This window comes from Canis lupus, chromosome 7 (genome assembly GCF_048164855.1).
Source record: "Canis lupus baileyi chromosome 7, mCanLup2.hap1, whole genome shotgun sequence".
In the NCBI taxonomy this organism is placed as follows: Eukaryota; Metazoa; Chordata; class Mammalia; order Carnivora; family Canidae; genus Canis; species Canis lupus.
This window is the reverse complement of record NC_132844.1, coordinates 69,316,433-69,335,011: the sequence shown is the minus strand read 5'-3', so window position 1 is coordinate 69,335,011 and position 18,579 is coordinate 69,316,433. Positions and strand designations below refer to the sequence as shown.

At 52.1% G+C, this 18,579-nt stretch overlaps 1 long non-coding RNA gene across 9 annotated transcripts in view; it reads left to right on the top strand.

Moving 5' to 3' along the window:
* The window catches only part of LOC140637186 (uncharacterized), a 33,723-nt gene extending 15,809 nt beyond the window's left edge, over nt 1–17,914 (top strand). For 2 of the 9 annotated variants that reach the window (XR_012034428.1, XR_012034429.1), the window contains exons 2-4: nt 206–14,788; nt 15,208–15,334; nt 15,894–17,910. This is a non-coding gene — a long non-coding RNA (uncharacterized lncRNA). Of the gene's footprint in view, nt 1–205; nt 14,789–15,207; nt 15,335–15,893 lie in introns of all 9 variants that reach the window. The other 7 variants (XR_012034434.1, XR_012034432.1, XR_012034433.1 and 4 more) reach the window with 7 other exon arrangements.
* The last annotated feature ends 665 nt before the right edge of the window (nt 17,915–18,579 follow it).

Below are 18,579 nucleotides of genomic sequence, written 5' to 3'. Positions count from 1 at the left end.
AGGGGGCCTTCTGCTCGTGGCAGCTTTGTAGTAGGCATTCAGTGGCATCTGGTCACAGCCCAAGACATTTTTGCTCTGCGAGACACCTTTTTTTTTCTTCTCCTGTTTTCAAGCATTCTCCAAGGCTTTCTACGGGGGTTTTTGCGCTTTAGATAGTTTCTTTGATGTTTTTTCCCCCCTTATTGATGGCCACATTTCATCCTAGGTCCTTTCCCGGAAATCGAGTACCTGTGGGGGCACAGCTAGGGCCGGCCCTCTGCCACCAGAGCGTGAAATATCACACGGGCATTAAGAGCCTCGCTGCCACCCTGAGGACGCCTCCCACTCCGGCTGTGTCCATTTGGAGAATGAACCCAGCCCTTTTCCTATCTTTATGGATGAGAAAACTCTGTATTTGAGGAAGCAGCCATTTATCTTCACTAAGAGCCTCACCTCCACGCCTCGTCCTGATGAGGCAGTCAGCAGCTGGAGCCAGGAGAAGGGAGTTTCATTCTGAGGAGTGAAATGACAACTGACTGATGGGAATCACATATGGAACTCATCATCCAGAAAAGTGGTGCAACTGGAAAAGATGAAAGTTCTAGAAAGCTTTGGGGACATCTCAGGGCAATTAGCAAAATGAGGTTTAGCTATGAAACCCAGTGCGATACAGCAACGTGACGATCGTTTGCTTATCTACGTACAGTGGAGTCGAGTGAGCAGCTCCTGCCACCTTCTTCCTCCCTGTAGAATTTCTCGTCAGTCAGAGCCGCTGCCATCCATCCAGCTGCCTTCCACCAATTAATTCTCTTTCGCTGGCTCCTGCACCAAGCACCCCATCTGATTCCTCCACTTGTGATACGTATGTAGATACAGTTACACGTTTGTCTTTGCTTTTCCGCCACTCCCTGGGCCCACCAGTGGTCGGATTCTGTGGGTAAATGTCCTTACTATTTTCTTCCAACCCTTGAGCATTTCTTCGTGCCTACTGACTGGCCCTGGGTAGGTACCAACTGGAATCCCAGTAGAGTCTGATGCCAGTTGTCCTTTTTCTTAGTTGGGAAACCACCCTGATTCCATTTGAACCCCACTCCCAGCAACTTAGAGCCCTCCATCCAGCCCATGCTTTTGGTCTCAGAGGCCCTGCCTGACTTGTTTCCTGCATTGGAACAAAACCCTCAGAGGAGAATTAGCGGAAGATGAATCCAGCAGACAGAGTGGGAGTGCTGGCACGAAATGGTGAACCAGCCTGCAATAGGCCGGGCCACAGAGGGTGGCGGCAAGGAATCGCTATGTGCGGACTGACCTGGAGATCAGAGGTTCCAGAATCCAGGGCCAGTTAAGCCATACATGGAGTATGAGGCCCGGGGAGATGAAGAGGATAAGGCAGAGAGGGTGGGTGAAGAAGACCCCCAAGGTATAAGGTGAAAGGGAGAGGTGCGAGGATTCATGCTGGGGCAGGATGCTCTGTGGAAATTGAGTGGCTGGGAGGACAGGCATTCTGGGCCTTGGGAGCAGGGAAGGGAGGAGGGGAAATAAATGATGGCCACCCTTTTGGACCACATCTAAGCAAATGATTGGCAATGTGATGGGAACCTCTCTTCTGCAGCCAGACTTGCGCTGCTTGGTGGGCCGCCTCACGCCTCCTTTGAAGGGCTTGTCTCTGGCAGTTGCCGCAGCGCCTGCCCCCTACCCCCAAACCCCTCGGACCCTCCACCTGTACCAACAACAGAGCCTGCTGTCAGTCCACTTTCAGCCAGGCTGAAAGGGCCTTTTTCCTGGGCATGGAGGTGGCCGCATCCTGCCTGTCTCCTCCTCCTGCATGCCCCCAAATCTAAAGTACTGAAGCACCCCCCACCCCCACCCCAAGGCCTTTCCCTCTTTGCTTCTTCATCCCCAGCAAACTCTCCAGAACTACCCAGCCCTCAGCCAATGTGTCCTCTGGGACCCATCAAAGAAAGACAAGACCAGCCGCTCAGGCCTCCCCGCTGGGCTCCACATGCCTTCATCGAAACAACAGGGAAGCAGCAGGAAGCAGGCCTCCAAGGGCTTCTCCTCCTTCCTATTCTGGGGATTCATTCTATAATGTCACTAAAGAGTATCTGACTTTTTGGAGGGGGGCTGGAGGGGAGCGTATCTAAATACCTGCAGCTTCCCACCCCCCTCCTCGCTTCTAGCACTCTCAGCCTGCTTTCCAAGGCCTGCCCGGGGCCCTTTCCCTCCACTCTAGACAACCACCATCGCCCCAGGCCTCTGATAACAGAGAGATTTTATTGTCTGCATCCCATATTTTATTTAGCATTTTATGATACTCCATGTATGGCTTAACTTGCTTTTAATCTCTAAGACTAAAGCAAGGTCTAGCTAGATAATATTGAAGACAGGCCTGACCCTGCACTTTTTGTAAAGCTTCCCCCACCCACCACCACTCCCTGGGAATAAATGAGGAGCTTCAGGGAAGCTGGGTGGCCCCGAGTAATGGTGGCTGATGGTCTAGTATGAAAAGGTATTGAGTACGCCTGGGCACTGGCCATAGACAGCAATGACATTGGCTCTGACAACTGATGACATTTCAGTGAGGGTGGAAGAGAGGAGTTCAAGGACAATGAAGAATTAAACCTGGTGCTGGGGACATGCTCAGGAGCAAAGGAATGTAGGAAAAGCTCAGGTGGGTGCAGTAGAAGGGAGGTCATGGGAGAGGGAGCAGGAAAGATCTGCTCAGGAAGGATGTGGACTCAGACGCTGGGCTGAGGGGACAGACCTTAGGAGCCAGCCCTTTGTCTAGTGGACAGGCTGGGCCCTGGGACCAGAGGGCTCCATAATCAGTCATGGCCCAGGCAGGGCAGCTCAGAGGGAGGGTAGTGGAGGGGACCTGCAGGGTTTGGGGCACAGGGGAGGGAAAGTAGGAGTTCCTTCCCAGGGCAGAGCTGGGGTCCCCAGCCAGGGTCCAGGATGGCTGCAGCAGGGCACAGCCCAGGTGGGCCACGAATGCAGGCCAACCTGAACTGAACAGTGGAAACGATAAACCACGCTTCAGATGTCCTTGCATTTTTGGGAGGGCCCAACAGAGTGGGGAGTGGGAGAGAGGGACTCTGATATGGTTTCATTCTTGGCTGTGGTTGCCCTTTCTCTTCAGTAACAGCTGGTTAGAAGTGAGGGGGCAGGGGAGGCTCCTGGTGGGGTGCCGGGAAAAGGGTTTACATCCCAGACAAGCACAGTAGACGCTAAGCAGAGGGGCCCCCAGGGGAGGCCTGGACAGCCAGTGGCTTTTCTCCAGGGAGCAGATCTTGCTTTCCTCCATCCCCTGACTGGTTCCTGGAATTGAAACCTCCTGACTTCTCCTGAAACACTTTCTATTCTTCTGTGCATAGCTGGCTCATCTTCCTCCCTCTAGCTCAGCTAATGTCCTCTCAGAAAAGCCTTATCTGATACCTCTCAGCTCCAGTGCCCACCCCACCCCTAAGACTGTCCTGTCACCCTGTTGGTCCTGTTTTCTTGACATTCTCTGGATTGATCTTGTCCATCTCTGTTTCCTTGTTGGTTCCTCCCTAGAGGGTAAATTCCATGAAGGTGGGGTTCTGGTCATTCTTGGCTGTAGCTATACCTTCAGCTTCTAGAATGGGGCCTGCCACAGATGGGCACTCAATGAGTATTTGTTGAATGGATGAATGGGTGGATGACAACACATGGACGAACACCAGGTCTCTGGGGTGGGAGTCCTATCAAATCTCCTTGATGCTCATCCCGTGGAGGCAGGGAAACACCCCCCACCCCCAGATGCAGGAGTTCTAGATGGACACTGTAAACTGGGCTTCTTCTCAGCTTTAACATAGGCAGTTCCAGTCCTTTTCTCCTTCCTAGCCAATTGCACTGTCACCACTGCCTCTGAGACCCCAGCGTGGACAATGCAAGGAGAAGGAACAGAAGGCACCTTGAGATTTCCCCTTGCTCTGCAGGTTCTGACCACCTCAGAGTTCAGGGACTGTCAGACAGTGGGATAGGGAAGCTCAGAGAGAAACTTCGAACTTCACTGAAGGTGGGTTCTAGAATAGGTTGATGATGCCTTTTTCTCTCTTCCCAGGGGCTCCTTCCCTCTTTGTATACTTGTGAGGGAATTCAAATCTTTTATTTTTAAGAGATAAAATATCTGGGTTTGGAAAGAGGAACCCCAAACTGACACCAGTTTGGGTTGGGTATATTTGGGGCTGGACAAAACTATTCAAAGAGCAAGAATCAGGGGGAATATTGCCCTTAACCCCATCCATGTCCTCTTGGCCTGTTTGGCTTTGGCCAGGTCCCTCACCCCTATGGAAAGTCTGGAAGCATCCTATAGCTTCCCCAAAGAGTGTTCAAGCCTGAGCCTTGGAGACCCTCTAGGGCTCGGTGTCTGGGCCAAGGAGCCGTCGAGTGAGGCATGGCCTTGAACTCTCCACACTTGCCCATTGGGGACCAATCTGATGAGCCTCTGCAGCCTCCCCATGCTGCCGATCCCACAGAGCAACGTGCCCCATTGGCATTTCCTCTGCAGGGACCCACCATCTCACACATCTGCTCCCCCCATGTCACCCTCACCTCCCAACCCTGCTCACTTCCCACTCCTTATCCCAATCCTCTGTTTGTAGTAGGGCTCTTGCTGTGAAAGCCCTGTCCTGCTCCCTGGTCTTGGGTCCGTCCCTGTGGGTCCCTCTGTTGCTTGAGCCACAGGGTCTCAGGGCAGTATCCTCTTTCCTTCACAGCTGCAACCACCTGCCCTATCTTTGCAGGCTCTTCTTCCTGGTCTCGGCAGTGGCCTTGGAGCAGTGCTCCAGCTGCCTGGCCAGTCACCTCCTGGTCAGGCACGGAGTCCTGTCCATTTTATATGCTTCTCTGCCAGGAATAGTGAGGTTAACAGCTTAAATAAAGATGTCCAAGAAATCTCAGAAATGACACGAAGCATTTGTCCCTAACCAAACAGAAGTGCTGGTGGCTGGCGGAGCGGGTGCTCATCCTCTGGTTGGTTCTTTGTGGTCCCCACTTCACTTTCATACCTCTTTGGATTTTCTTGAGTCTCCCAAAGGTCAGCTGTGACCCGGCTTGTTCTGGATATTGTATGTGCATTCACAGGCTATAGGAAGTCAGGGGCAATGATGGGAGGCCAGAAACAGCCAGCTGGAGCAGCACAGGAAGATCCCATTGAAAGCAGGGCCACCATGCCAGATGGTGTAAGCTGAGACAGGCTGAGATCGATGGGGACCATGACAGATCCCTGCACCGGTCGCTAGGCCTTCCTGGCAGCACCTGGACTCCCGCTGGTCAGAGAAGACCAAGCAAAGGGTCTTATGCCACAGGAAGAAGGAATTTCTAGGCAGGACACCCACACTAAAGAACTTCAAAGAAAGTAGTCCTCTTTGGGACTGACCCTGCCTGATAGTCTGGTTCATAAGCCAAGGTAATGGAATCCAAGTTGGGACAGCTTGTTGCAAAGGTTTTTGGGAATGTCACTTTTGTAAGGATCAGGTATTAGAGTTTCTGGGGTTTGATCTCACTGCTGTTCTGATTTCAGGGGAAACACAGATTTAGGAGGTTAGAATAAATAAAGTTAAGGGGACGAAGGGCTAAGGGTTAGCCCCAAATAGCCACCAAAGCAGAAACCTGTGTGTAGCACTGGGGATCCTGCCAGTAGAGAAGGTGCAGGAGTGGCTGTGGAAGCTCTGAGGTGCCGTTACTAGCAGGAAGGGGCAGCCGAGAGAGTGGGAGGATTGCTTCCTAAGGGCCTGGGTGGGGACCAGGAAGTGCTTTAGTGCTTAAGCAAGGTCCCTGGTTGAAGGGCTTGGAAGTGCAGAGGTGCTGGTGGCAGGGCCCTGTGTCAGTACTATCCTTGGGGCCAGGCCTCTCTGGCTGGTGGCCTGGCCTTGAACTTGGTCTGGATAGCCAGAGACTCTTCCTCTACAGGGGACTTGCATTCTACCAGCCTCAACTTTTCAGGAAGAGAATATATACAAGAACAGGGATGGGGGTGGTTTGGAGATGGGGATGAAGCTTTGGGCTCGTGATGGACTAGGGTGACACCAAGTCTCATGATGGACTGGCCAGTTTCCATGCCCCAAAAAAACATCCAGGAGCAAGGGAGCCAGGAATAAAGCCCAGATAGAGAAGCGGCCAGCATTACAGTGAAAGCTGGCATATGGGAGCATTCCAATAGGTTCTAGGAAGAACAAAAGAGGCTGTGGAAATAACCACCAGTGTCTGGTTCTATAGCAATACATTAGCTACAATACTGGGAGTTAGCAAACTAGGGTTTAGTTCTGAAAGAAGAGTGTCTAACTCTCCAGTCCCCTTCAGTAGTATGTTGAGGGCCAGGCTGAGTGAGTGAGCCAGACTATGGAATTTTTACTTAAGTGAGGTTCAGCTAGAAAAGGAAGGGACAAAGCCAACCCTGCCTACCCAGGAGATTCTGGGAAGGAGAAGAGAGAAGAGAAAGCCCTCTCTGGGGTTCGGCCCCAGAGCATCTGAAGAGAGCATTCTTAGCTGAGTACTGCCAAAACAAAGGGCGAGTGTCCCACGGACCTGGCCCTGGGCAGACTGAGGGGTCCCAGAGTCTGAGCTTTCTTGAGCTGTCCTGGTTCCCATGTGCTTTAGGAAAGACCCAGAAGAGCCTGGCTATTCAGTCAGAGGTGCCTGGTATAGTGGCACCTCTAGTGCTGACACCACACTAGACCACATGGAGGCTGCAGCCGGTGCAGAGGGCCAGCAGGAGCACTGCTCAGACCACAGAAGGAGCCACGACGCTGCTCCTGGGGTGGGGTGGGGTTGGGGGAGAGGGGTGGGCAGAGAGCCTCACCCTGAAAACCAGAGCAGGCCACACATGGGGCCTCAGAGAGACTCTCCATTATTGAATGGGACTGAACTTTAAACCAGATTGAACATATGGGCAGGGTTTTTTGTTTTGTTTTGTTTTGTTTTTGTATTTTAATTTTTTTGTTTTTCTTAAGCTATAGACCAAATAAAGAGATTTCATTTTCTCTGCCCAATTGTCATGTTGGTTAAATGTCACAGCTGCGGGGAGGTGGGGGGGGAGTTGGGGTGACTGGATGATGGGCACTGAAGGAGGCACTTGGCAGGATGAGCATTGGGTGTTATGCTATATGTTGGCAAACTGAACTCCAATGAAAATATAAATTTAAAAAAATGTCACAGCTGCCCCATCAGCCCATTTTTGTCAGGGGATGTGGCCCTCCTGCCTTCAAGAGGACTCCTTGGCTGTCAGCATTCTCTGGTCTTTCCCAAGGTGTTTACTGGGTCATTAGTGTGGAGAGCCAGAGAACAAAGCGCTCATACTGACTGATCCCATGTGTGGCCTTGGGCTAAACATCCTGTGTCCCACAGATTATTCTGTGTCCAGAGTCTGTGCTTGGATCCCAGAGACATGGGCCTGGCTGCTTTGCCTGATGATCCGTGGAGGCTGGGTCAGGGGAGTGCCTCCTGAGTGTCCCCTAATAGACCCTCCAGGAACAGGGGACAGGCCTGCAGGGCCAGGGGTTTCTGGCAGCCACAATTACGGTAGATGGGGGAGCCAGAGAGGCCAGAGTTAGAGACCAGGCTGTATGTTAGCCCTTCCTCCAGGGGCAAGGAGGACTAAGACCTCAGCTCAGATGGAGGATTAAAACATAGTATCATAAAAGCTTGTAAGCCTGGGAACATCCTCACTGGGCTCATGGGCCAGGAATATGCCTGGAGCAGGGTCTCTTGACCATGGGTGATGGTATGGTGGCAGGAAAAGGAGGTGCCTTCAGTCCCCAGTGGGCAGCCAGGACAACTGAGGAGGGCGGGAGGAGTCTCCCCAGGTCTTGGTCAGTGGCCCAGGCATAGCACCCACATAGCACCCACTATGTTATGAGAGGAAATGTGGAAGTTGTCCAGCTGGGGCTGGGACCCAGGCCATCAGGACCTTGTCCATCTTTTTGCCATCCGCAGCATGTCCCCTCTACCCTCGTGCTCACAAGATGCTAGAGCTTCTCCGGATACCATGCCTAGAGGGAAGGGACAGAGGCCTGATGGGGCAGATGGGGCCCTTTTGGGCCTATCACCTTCACTTACATCTCATCAGCCGGAACCACCTCACGCATCATCCCTAGGTGCAGTCACTGATGATGGCCACGGAGGAGGAAGGACCTTGGGGTGCACACCAGCACCCCAGTCAACTGTGTTCTGGCATAGCTCCCTCCCTATCTCCTCCTCCATCCTGCCAAGGTCCCTCACATTGAGGGCAGAGTCCTGGCTTCACCAGCCTTCCTGCTGGCCCCTAAAGAATAGATTAGGATTTTATGGCAATTCGGCAAAAAACAAGAATGGATATGGCCTCTGCCACCACAGAATGGGCAGTGGTGCGAGAAGTGTAGGTTGGAGACAGCACAACAGGTTGGAAGGCATACAGAAGAAGTGTGACTCTCAGTCTAGAGGGAACAACGGGCACGGAGAGCGTCCAGGAGGTAGAGTTGTCCTGGCTAAAGCCTAAAGGATGGAAAGGAGCAAGCCAGGGGAAGGAAGGCGAGAGGGTGGCAAGATGACACAGCTAAGGAACAGGGAGGAATTCCGCTGGAGGGCCGGGAAGAACTGCGGCAGGAGAAGCAGCAGGCCCAGGCCAGAGCACATGGGGCCACATCGAGAGGAGTGAGCAGAGATGGCACCCAGTGCAGGCTGGAGAGAGGTCTTAGCCAGCCAGCAGCACAGGCCAGGCTGGGGGGTGGGGGCCAGTTAGGAGACCATGGCAGTTAGGCAGGCAGGGCCAATGCTCAGGGAGGGACAGAGGTATGGAGAAAGAGTGCGGAGACAGACCATACAAGGCTTACAGACCGACAAAGGGGTAGACGTGGCTGTTTGGAGAGAGAGTGGGAAACCAGGTGTGTGGAGGCGGCCTTCAGTGAGGGGGAGGGGACACAAGGGAGGGGCCACTGTAGACAGAAGGGACCATGTCCGGTTGGAGAGGCTGGGTTCAAGCACATGGGGGAGGAGATGGAAGATGTGGGTATCTAGTCTAGGTGCTCAGCAGAGTTCTGGCCTGGGATCCAGTTATACTACCTGCCGGGGGCCAACACCAGGGATGAAACTTTCCTGCTACTGGCAACCAGGGAAACAAAGGCAAGGGATGTACAAATGGGTCTTTGCTTTCCTTTGGGCCACCATCCAACATAGGCAGCTGGCCTTGGGTGGGCACCTGGGAGAGTTCCCAGGGATCTCCCTCCCCTGCTCCCACTCATCCCACCCCATCCCATGCCATCTCATTGCATCCCCTAGACCCCAGCCTCTCTCCTGTCTCCTGGCACCCCAAGGGCTCCAGCTCCCCATGTAGGGAGACTCATATTGCAAGGTTTTGAGGGTAGCAGTGGGGCATACCTTTGGGCTTTCTGGACTGTTCCCAAGGGATGCCAAAGGGGCACAGCCCTGCCTCCATCAGAGTGGACTTTGGTGCACACCACACTTTCCCATGCGGGGACCTATCACAGACGCCTTCCCCTCTAGGATGAGAATGGGGTTATTTCCCTTGTTAGGAGTTCAGTGATCCCTATCATGAATCCAGAGACTTCTCATCATGGGCTCCTGGAGAGGTGGTGGAGGCAGTGACATAGGCTTTTGTCACCAGATGTGCTGCTGTGAGGCTGCTTGGGAAGTTCCATCTTCCAGAAAATGAGGAGCCTTTGAGCTTTTGGGAGACTGAGTAGGGCTTCTGGCATCCAGCTCTAGTGTCCCAGCTGCCAAGTGGGGAGAAGGGTGTGGTTAGCCAGCTCAGACGTAGGTATGGCTGAGCGCTGCTTCTGGCTCAGTAGTACCTCATGGTCTGTCCTGAGACACTCTGCTGGCCTGGCCTGAGAGCATGTGAGCTACTGGGCATCCATAGTAAATCCCCTCATCTCTTGAACCAACCCAAGGGGCTTTGGTGAAGAACCTCGCACAAGAACGGGAGTGGGGGGAGGAAGAACCCCAGCTGGCCCCACAGAGAAGGGGCTTGAGATGAGCCAGGCAGAGACAGAGGTAGGAAAGGATCCCAGGATGGAAAATGGGGTGCTGGGCCAAAGCTGGAAGACTTGGGAGGCCCCAGGAGGGGAGTAGCTGATTTAAGTTCCCCATTTGTAGAATTGGGATGAGAACAGTCACTCATTCATTCATTCATTGAACAAATATTTTCAGGCCACAATCACATGGCCAAGGCCTCAGGAATCCATCTATGAACAAGACAGACAAGTACCCCACCTTTCTGGAGCTAATGTTCCAGCTGAAAGGGTGGGAGGAACAAAAAAAATGCCAAACAAATGAAGTCTGAGGGCTGTGGTGGTGGGGCAGGAAACAAACCCAAGGGTGGTACAACCCCCCTGACCCAGCCTGGGAGCCACATGAGGAGCAGTCTCTTGGTGCCAGGGGTCCTCGAGAGGCTGGGTGAGATGACGGGCCTCGGCAGAGCACCTGCACTGAAGGCCTTAGGTGTTATGATGGCGAAGACAAGAAGGATGCTTAGCATTTCTTTAGTGCCTACTATATGCCCTCTCTTCCCTGGTTGGCAGCAACAGCCCCTTTCCACCCCCGCCCCCCGCCCCCCCGGCCCACCAAGTTCCCTGCCACCCCGAGTGAGACAGCTTAGTGGGCTCAGGGGAGAGCCTCTGAACATGCTCTTTGCCCAAAGGAATATCCTGCCTGTGCTAGGGCCAGGAATGGAGGCACAGCCCTGGGGACCTCCCCCCTTCTGACAGCCTAGCCTCCCCCTTCTGACCACCTTCTGAGCCCTGAGTAGTGGGAGAAGGTAAAGTTTCATTTGCCAAGGAGGTAGGATGGCGGCGGGGGGAGGTCAGCGGGAGCCGGAGGGAGCCTGGGTGAAGCGATGCTAGAAGACAGAAGGGTGAGCACAGCCAGGAGAATTGAGGCTGAGTGGGGGGTAGGGCAGGGGGAGATAAGAAATAGCCCTTGGGGAGACGGTCCCAGGTTCTGCAGGGCTGTATGACACCCTACTTTCTGGGGTTACCCTCCATGGCACTTCCCCTTGGGTTTCACGGCAAGGTCCCTTAGCCCCTGAGCTGGACATACCAGCAGGTGACTCGGCAGTGAATGAATAGCAGCCTCTTGAATGAATAGCTCACGGTCTCCCCAAATACCTAACCTCGCTGAGCCTTGGTAATCTCCCCAGGTAAAATGGGGCAGCATGTCTCTCATAGGATCTCCGGGAGGAAAAGAAAAACATGATAAAGCATTTCTGATTCTCAAAAGGATGTCTGACCCACAGCAAGTGCTTGGGAAAAAACTGAGCACTCACGGTAGGATTCAGGAGACCTGTGACACGGATGCGTGACCCTAAGCGCTCTCCAGCCCAGCCCCCTGCTCAGCCCCAGCTTCTGGCCCCACCAAACCGCCAACCTCTCTCCAAATGGCCTCTGGCCCCTTTGTGGCCCCTGCTTTTTGTTCAGGTTCGTGTGTTGTGACACCCCTCTGATCCTTTCCAGAGGGCTGTGGGGTGTGGCAGCTGGCAGCTCCGGTCCATCCAGGATCAGGGATCCCCCCACCCTCACAGACCTGACCGTGCTGACTGTCCCCATGCGACGGAGGACTGTCCCTCCACATCCAGCCCTGCCTTTCTGATAGAGCCCTGCCTGTGACGTGGAAGTGAGGTGGTTGCATGACCCCGTGGCCCTCCTCGGCAGCCCGGTGTGGCCCTGTGAACAGACACACCAACAATCGCCACATGTGGGTTTTGGGAAGCCCCTCAAGGGGACTTGCCTGCTGCCCCTGGCTGGAAGGCATACAAGCAACGACTGCCATACCGACCAGGAGACAGAGGCCATGTTGTGAGGATGGAAGAGGAATGGCTAACCCTGGCGCCCCTGAGAACCAGCCCTGGATGGCCTCTGCTAAAGTGAGGGAGAGACATCTGTCCTATTTGACACCCCTGTTTTGTGCAGGCAAGCCTGATCCCCATAGACAAAAGTGTAGCTCCTCCCACCTTTTCTCCCTGCCTTGCCCTTTCTCTCCATGGGCGCTGATGAAGCATCTACTGCGGGGAGAGCAGAGGAGGAATATGGAAGCAGCTAGAGGTGATTTAGAAAGGGTCGGATTCCAAGGAACAAGGCAACGGAGGTAGCGCCAGAAGAGGAGGACAGAGCCTGGGGAGGATTCGTCACCGCAGGGGTGGTGAGACAAACCTTCCAGAAGAGCAGGGGAAGGCAACAGGGACTTCCTACCCATCCATGCCTACCCCAGTTCTCCCCTGGGGGGCCCGGTGCACTGCCTCACCTCCCCACTGGCCCATGAAGACCCAGTGCCCCTTCCTGATGAGGCAGTAGGTGGGGAGGTGGGGGTGCCAGTTGGGTGAGAGGGTGTTTAGTGAGGGCCTGGGGCCGGCAATAGAGGAGAAGGGTATCCCCAGACCTACACATTCTTCCCAAATCAAGACAATAGGTGTAGAGTTGACCACGGAGATCCCACCTCATGCCTGAGCCCCCCATGCTGTCCGTGTGGCTTGCTTCTCAGAGCGGGCTTCCTCTGGGTCCCTGCGGAGCTCCGCTCAGTAAACATATAGGAGTCCTACCGTGTGTACTACATGTACATGGGGCCAAGTGCTGAGGACATCCCCTCACAGAGGTCCCTGCCCCGCAGCCTCCAGCACACGCTGCCCTGACAGGCCGGCCCAGGATGGAAGCGTGCCGCTACACGATTAACAGCCGCTTCTCTGACGAAATCACGTCCTGTTCTGTAGCCTTTGTAGACCTCTGTGGCCTGACTCCTCCAGCCTGGCAACTTCTGAGCTCTCAGCGTGAAGCACCAAAGGGCTGAGCCGGTAACGGGGGACCAGCCCTCAGGAGTGGAGCTCACATGCCACAGCCAGGGGCTTCTCGTCCATCCCCTACTCCTGTGTCTGGGCCCCTGAGCCTCCCCACCGGTCTGTACCTTGTCCCCGGGGGACAGGGGGCTGCAGGGGGGGCCTCTGTCAATGGGTAGAGAAGAACAAGGAGACAGCCCCTGGAGCACCCTCTTGAGGTGCTCAACCTTCCTTGACATCTGCCCCCGCCCCCACCAGGCCTTTTCTTTCTCTTTCCTGGCTTTGCCTCACCTCCAAGCTCTCCTCCTCCTCCTCAGAAGGGACTATTCCCCAGCATTTAGAGACCGCGTCTCCCCCAGCGCCCCCACCAAGCCGGCTCCCTAACCCAGGCTTGCCCCGCCCCCACACAGTGCTCACGCAGCTGTCTCCCTCCCGGCCCATCCCCTCAGTCTGAGGCCCCGCTGCCAACCCCCTGCCTGTCCCAGAGAGGCCTCCATAGACACTTGCTGCGCCCGGAAGCCTGCGGTTCTATCAGCTCTCCAGTGGCTGCCACAAACTGCTGTCTTGGAGAAAGGGTGGCTCATCCCCCTCAGCCTCCCCGCCTGCACCCCCATCCCAGCCCCAAGCCTCCCGGCATCATCTGCTCCACCTCCAGGCAGCTCGGAGCCAGGCCCCCATCTGCCCTGGCAGCCTGGGGCACTGGGGCTTTAGGACCCCAGGGTAGGACAGAGATCCAGGCCCCCAGCCCCCAGGCCCCTGCAGGGGAGCTGCTTAATGACCTTGTGAGCAGTAATTACACCCCAGGACCCGCTCTTAATAACCACGTATTCTCCCTGTCAATGTGCCTTAATTGAAAATGAGTAGGCGATACAAGTTGCTGTGAAGTTGGCTGCCAAGCCCTTAACGTGATATTAATTGTAGTAATTAGTAGTCACTTTGTGTTGGAGTCATCTATAAATAGGGGGTCTATTAGTTTAGCAAAAGAGCGTGATTTAAAATGCAAATAAAAGCCCAATTAGACAGATAAATCATTCGTCTTTCCCAGCAAATTATCATCTTGGGGGAAGATGGGGGCAGCAGCCACTTTGAGGATGATTGGTCAGTTCCGGGGCTCTGGGTTATTACACCACGTGAGTGGCCCACTTGGGACACTGTTCTTTAAACAAGTCTGTTCAGGGTCCCTCAGGAGGCTGTCACTCCAGGGGCTTTGACCAGGCTCTTTGTAGGCAGGACTCTTGGCCAGGCTCCTCCCCCATCTGCTTGATTGGTTTCCTTTGGGGACACCAGAGCACTTTTTTTGTTTGTTTGTTTTTTTTGTTTTTGTTTTTTGTTTGTTTTTTTTCGGAGCACTTTTTAAAGGCACAGTAGCAGAGCGTGCCTCTGGGTCCTGGGGAATGGGCTGGGGTGTGGGAGGAGTCCCATCTTTAAATGTAGCTCTTCACCTTCCTGAGGGAACCCACAGATGCCATATATTGTTCTGTGACCCTAAAGAGTTAAAAAACAAATAGACCCACAACATTGGTCCTGGGGTAGACAACTTACTCTCCATTTCCTACTCCCTTCCACAAAACCTATGGAGGTTATTGGAGTCGCGCACGTGCACGCGCGCATGCGCACACACACACACACACACACCCGCAGTATTTCTCACAGGCTTTGGGGGAACATTGGAGGTAGAAATGACTGGATGAAGAAGAGGCCAGTTAGGGACGTGTTAAGGCCAGAGGGACGTTTGATCATCTAGTTCAGCCTTCTCAAAACCTTCTCCCAGGCCTGTGTTTCCCAATCTCACAACTAGGGAGGTGGTGAGAAGTGTCTGGGCACGTGGGTCCTTCCCTCTTGGTCAGTGCAGTTGCCAGAAACCTGATGTTCAGAGCCCAGATCGGAGTTCTTCCCACCCCCACATCTGCCTCCCACCATCCCCTCTGGGAGTCCATCACTCCCTTTTGGACAATCAAGCCTGACTTTTTCACCGAATCTGCATTTTAATGAGTCAAAGCTGTGAGATGAGGCAGCCAGGCCCAAGCCCAGGTAAGAACAGTCCATTCCAAGAGGACTTTCCCATCATTGTCCAAGAAACCAGGGGAGTGAAGGCAGTTTGAGAGCGTTATCCTTTATTTGATCTATCATCCTTTCTTTTATTACACAGTGCTTGCAACAGGTGGTAGTACTTGTGATTGTTAATGTCCTATTTGACAAAATAAATTGTTGGCAATCCTATGTGGATCCCAAGAAATGTTTTAGAAAATTTTTCCAGGTATAAAATCCAAATGTCTGGTCACAAAGAAGTTGAGACTTGAGGCCAGATGAGTCAGCTGTTTTGGGGGCAGGGAGAGAGTGAAGGAAGGGGAATGTGTGTGTGTGTGTGTGTGTGTGTGTGTGTGTGTCTCGGGGTGGGGGGGATGAAATAGGCACGTGTATCAGCAAAGACTTCCCTCTCTCTGAAATAGCATAAGAAGACTGCTATATCCTAGATAAGGAACTGGAAGGAGAGCCAGGCACTGTCCATCCCATCTCCCTGCATGACAGATGAGGAAATCAAGCCTCAGGGAAGGAGTGACTGGGCCAAGCCACACAGTGAGTCAGTGGTTCAGACCCTGGCTAGTACACACCTTCCGTGCCTGCCCCTTGTCCTTGTGTTGGCCCCAAAAGCAAGCCTGAGAGTTGATGTCATAGGATACATGGGCTCTGCCTTGGTTGGCTGTTGACCCTCTAGTTCTGCATGGGGACTGCTTGTTGACTCCCAGAAAATAGAAAACAGCCCTGCTGACAGACCAAGAAGTTCCGCGAGGAATAAAGACCATGCTCAGAAGAGCACACAGATAAGGCCACTCCACCCCAGCCACTCTGAGTGAAGGTGCTTCTCCACCAGTGACAGCTCTGGCCCTACTTTAATCTTCCTGCCTCTAAGATATAAACAGAGATCCCCATCACTGAGTTGCCCCCACTTCTTGTGGCACCCAATCCCAGCCTGCCTGTGCTTTGCCAATCTCTCCTCAAATCACTCAGCACAAACCTCAACCCTTTATGAGGACTTACTCTCAGAATCTTCCTTCTGAGATCCTCTGGAGATCCCGTAGGGTGTGTTCTCCTTTACCTGCAGCAAGCCAACTAAACTTAACTTTTTTGATTACAGATGTGTTCCTGGTGGCATTTGGTGGTTGGGCTCTGAACATCCAACAGATAATGTCAACAGGCAGTGTTTCAGGCAATGCGGTGGTGACAAAAAGCAACAGAATTCACAACAGTGTATGGTGGGGATGCCTGGGTGGCTCAGTGGTTGAGCGTGTGCCTTTGGCCCAGGGTGTGATCCTGGAGTCCCGGGATCGAGTCCTGTATCAGGCTCCCTGCATGGAGCCTACTTCTCCCTCTGCCTATGTCTCTGCCTCTCTCTGTGTGTCTCTCATGAATAAATAAAGTCTAAAAAAACAAACAAACAAACAAACAAACAAAAAAACAGTGTGTGGTGATAGACTTACCGGTAACTAGACTTACCGTGGAGATCATTTTATAATATATAACAATATTGAATCACTATGACTTATACCTAAAGCTAGGAGGATATTGTATGCCAGTTATTCTTCAATTAAAAAAAAGAATTCAGGACGCCTGGGTGGCTCAGTGGTTGGCCGTCTACCTTTGGCTCAGGTCCTGATCTCAGGGTCTTGGGATGGAGCCCCACATTGAGCTCCCTGCTCAGCGAGGAGTCTGCTCCCTCTCCCTCTGCTGCTCCCTCTGTTTGTGCTGTCTCTCAATCTCAAATAAAATCTTTAAAAAAAGAACAAAAATTATAAAATTCTTGAAAGAAAACATAGGGATAAATCTTTATACCCTCAGATTTGGCAATGCATTCTTAGATATGACACCAAAAGCATAAGCAACAAAAGGAAAAAGTAAATTGGACTTCTTGAAAGTGAAAAACTTGTGTGTTTCAGAGAACACTATCAAGGAAGCAAAAAGACAACCTAAAGAATGGAAAATATTTGCAAATCGGATATCTGATAAGGGACTTGTCCCTAGAAGAACCCTTACCACTCAATAGTAAAAAGACAACCTGATTTTTAAATGGGCAAAAGATCTGAATAGATATTTCCCTGAGGGAGATATACAAATGGTCAATAAGCACAGGAGAAGATGCTTGACAGCCTTAGTCATACGGGAATGGAAATAAAAACCATGAGATGGGGGCGCCTGGGTGGCACAGTTGGTTAAGCACCTGACTTTCGGTTGCAACTCAGGTTGTGATATCAGGTCATGATTTCACAGTCATGAGATGGAGACTCATGTCAGGCTCTGCACTCAGCTCAGAGTCTGCTTGAGTTTCTCTCTCTCCCTCCGCCCCTCCCCGCCTTGGTGTGCCACACACACCTGTACGTGCTCTTTCTCTCAAATAAATCTTAAAAAAAACAAAAACAAAAACTGTGAGACAGCACTTGACAGTAGGACAGCCATGATCAAAGAATCAGATAAAAACTTTGGGGAGGGCATGGGGATAACTGACCCCTCAAACTCTTCTGGTGGCCATGTAAAATGGTACATCCACATTGAAAGTAGTCTGGCATAAAAAGTTAAACATAGAGTTGCCATATGACCTAGCTGTTCTACTCCTAGGTATATACCTAAGAGAAATGAAAACCTATATCCACACAAAAATGTGTGCATAAATATTTATAGCCGCATTATTCATAATGGCCAAAGGTGGAAACAACCCAACTGTCTTAACTGATGAATGAACGGATAAGCAAAATGTGATATAGCCATACAATGGAATATTATTCAGCCATAAAAAGGAATGAAATGCTATTATATACTGTTACAACATGGATGAACCTTGAAAATGTTATGCTAATAAGCAAAGGAATTCAACCACTAAAGACTGCATATTATGTCCAGAATTGGCAAATCTGTAAAGACAAAGAAGATTAGTGGTTGCTTAGGTAGAGGGATGGTGGGGTGGAAAGAGTGAGTGATAGCTAATGGGTATGGTTCTTTTCAAAATGATGAAAATGTTCTAAAATTGACTCTACAGTTGGGATGCCTGGGTGGCTCAGTGGTTGAGTGTCTGCCTTTGGCTCAGGGCGTGATCCCGCAGTCCCAGGATCAAGCCCCTCCTTGGGCTCCCTGCGAGGGGCTTGCTTCTCCCTCTATGTCTCTGCCTCTTTGTGTCTCTCATGAATAAATAAATAAAATCTTAAAAATAATAATATTGATTGACTCCACAGTCAATGGAGTCAATGATAATTGTCTTTTTTTTTTTTAAGATTTTATTTATTTACTAATGAGAAACATGGAGAGAGAGAGGCAGAGACACAGGCAGAGGGAGAAGCAGGCTCCACGCAGGGAGCCTAACGTGGGACTCGATCCCAGGTCTCCAGGATCACGCCCTGGGCTGCAGGCTGCGCTAAACCGTTGAACCACCCGGGCTGCCTGAGTCAATGATGATTGTACTTATCCCTGAATATATTAATTATACTACTGAATTGTATACTTTAACTGGGTGAACATTTGGTATGTAAATTCTAGCTGCTTAAGAGAAAATAGACCCAGGCCCTTCCCCATGGAGGCTCCATTCTAGAGGAGAAAGTCGGCATGAAACTAATCACCTCACAAAGGTATAGTTTCTCCCAACACAAGGGCTGTCATGGCAAAACAAAGGACTATGAGACATGGCGAGGACCACTGCATTTAGCAGGGAACAGGTATCCGGGAAAGCTACTCTGGGAAAGTAACTCTTTTTTTTTTTTAATTTATTTATTTATTCATGAGAGACACAGACAGAGAGAGAGGCAGGGACATAGGCAGAGGGAGAAGCAGGCTCCTCA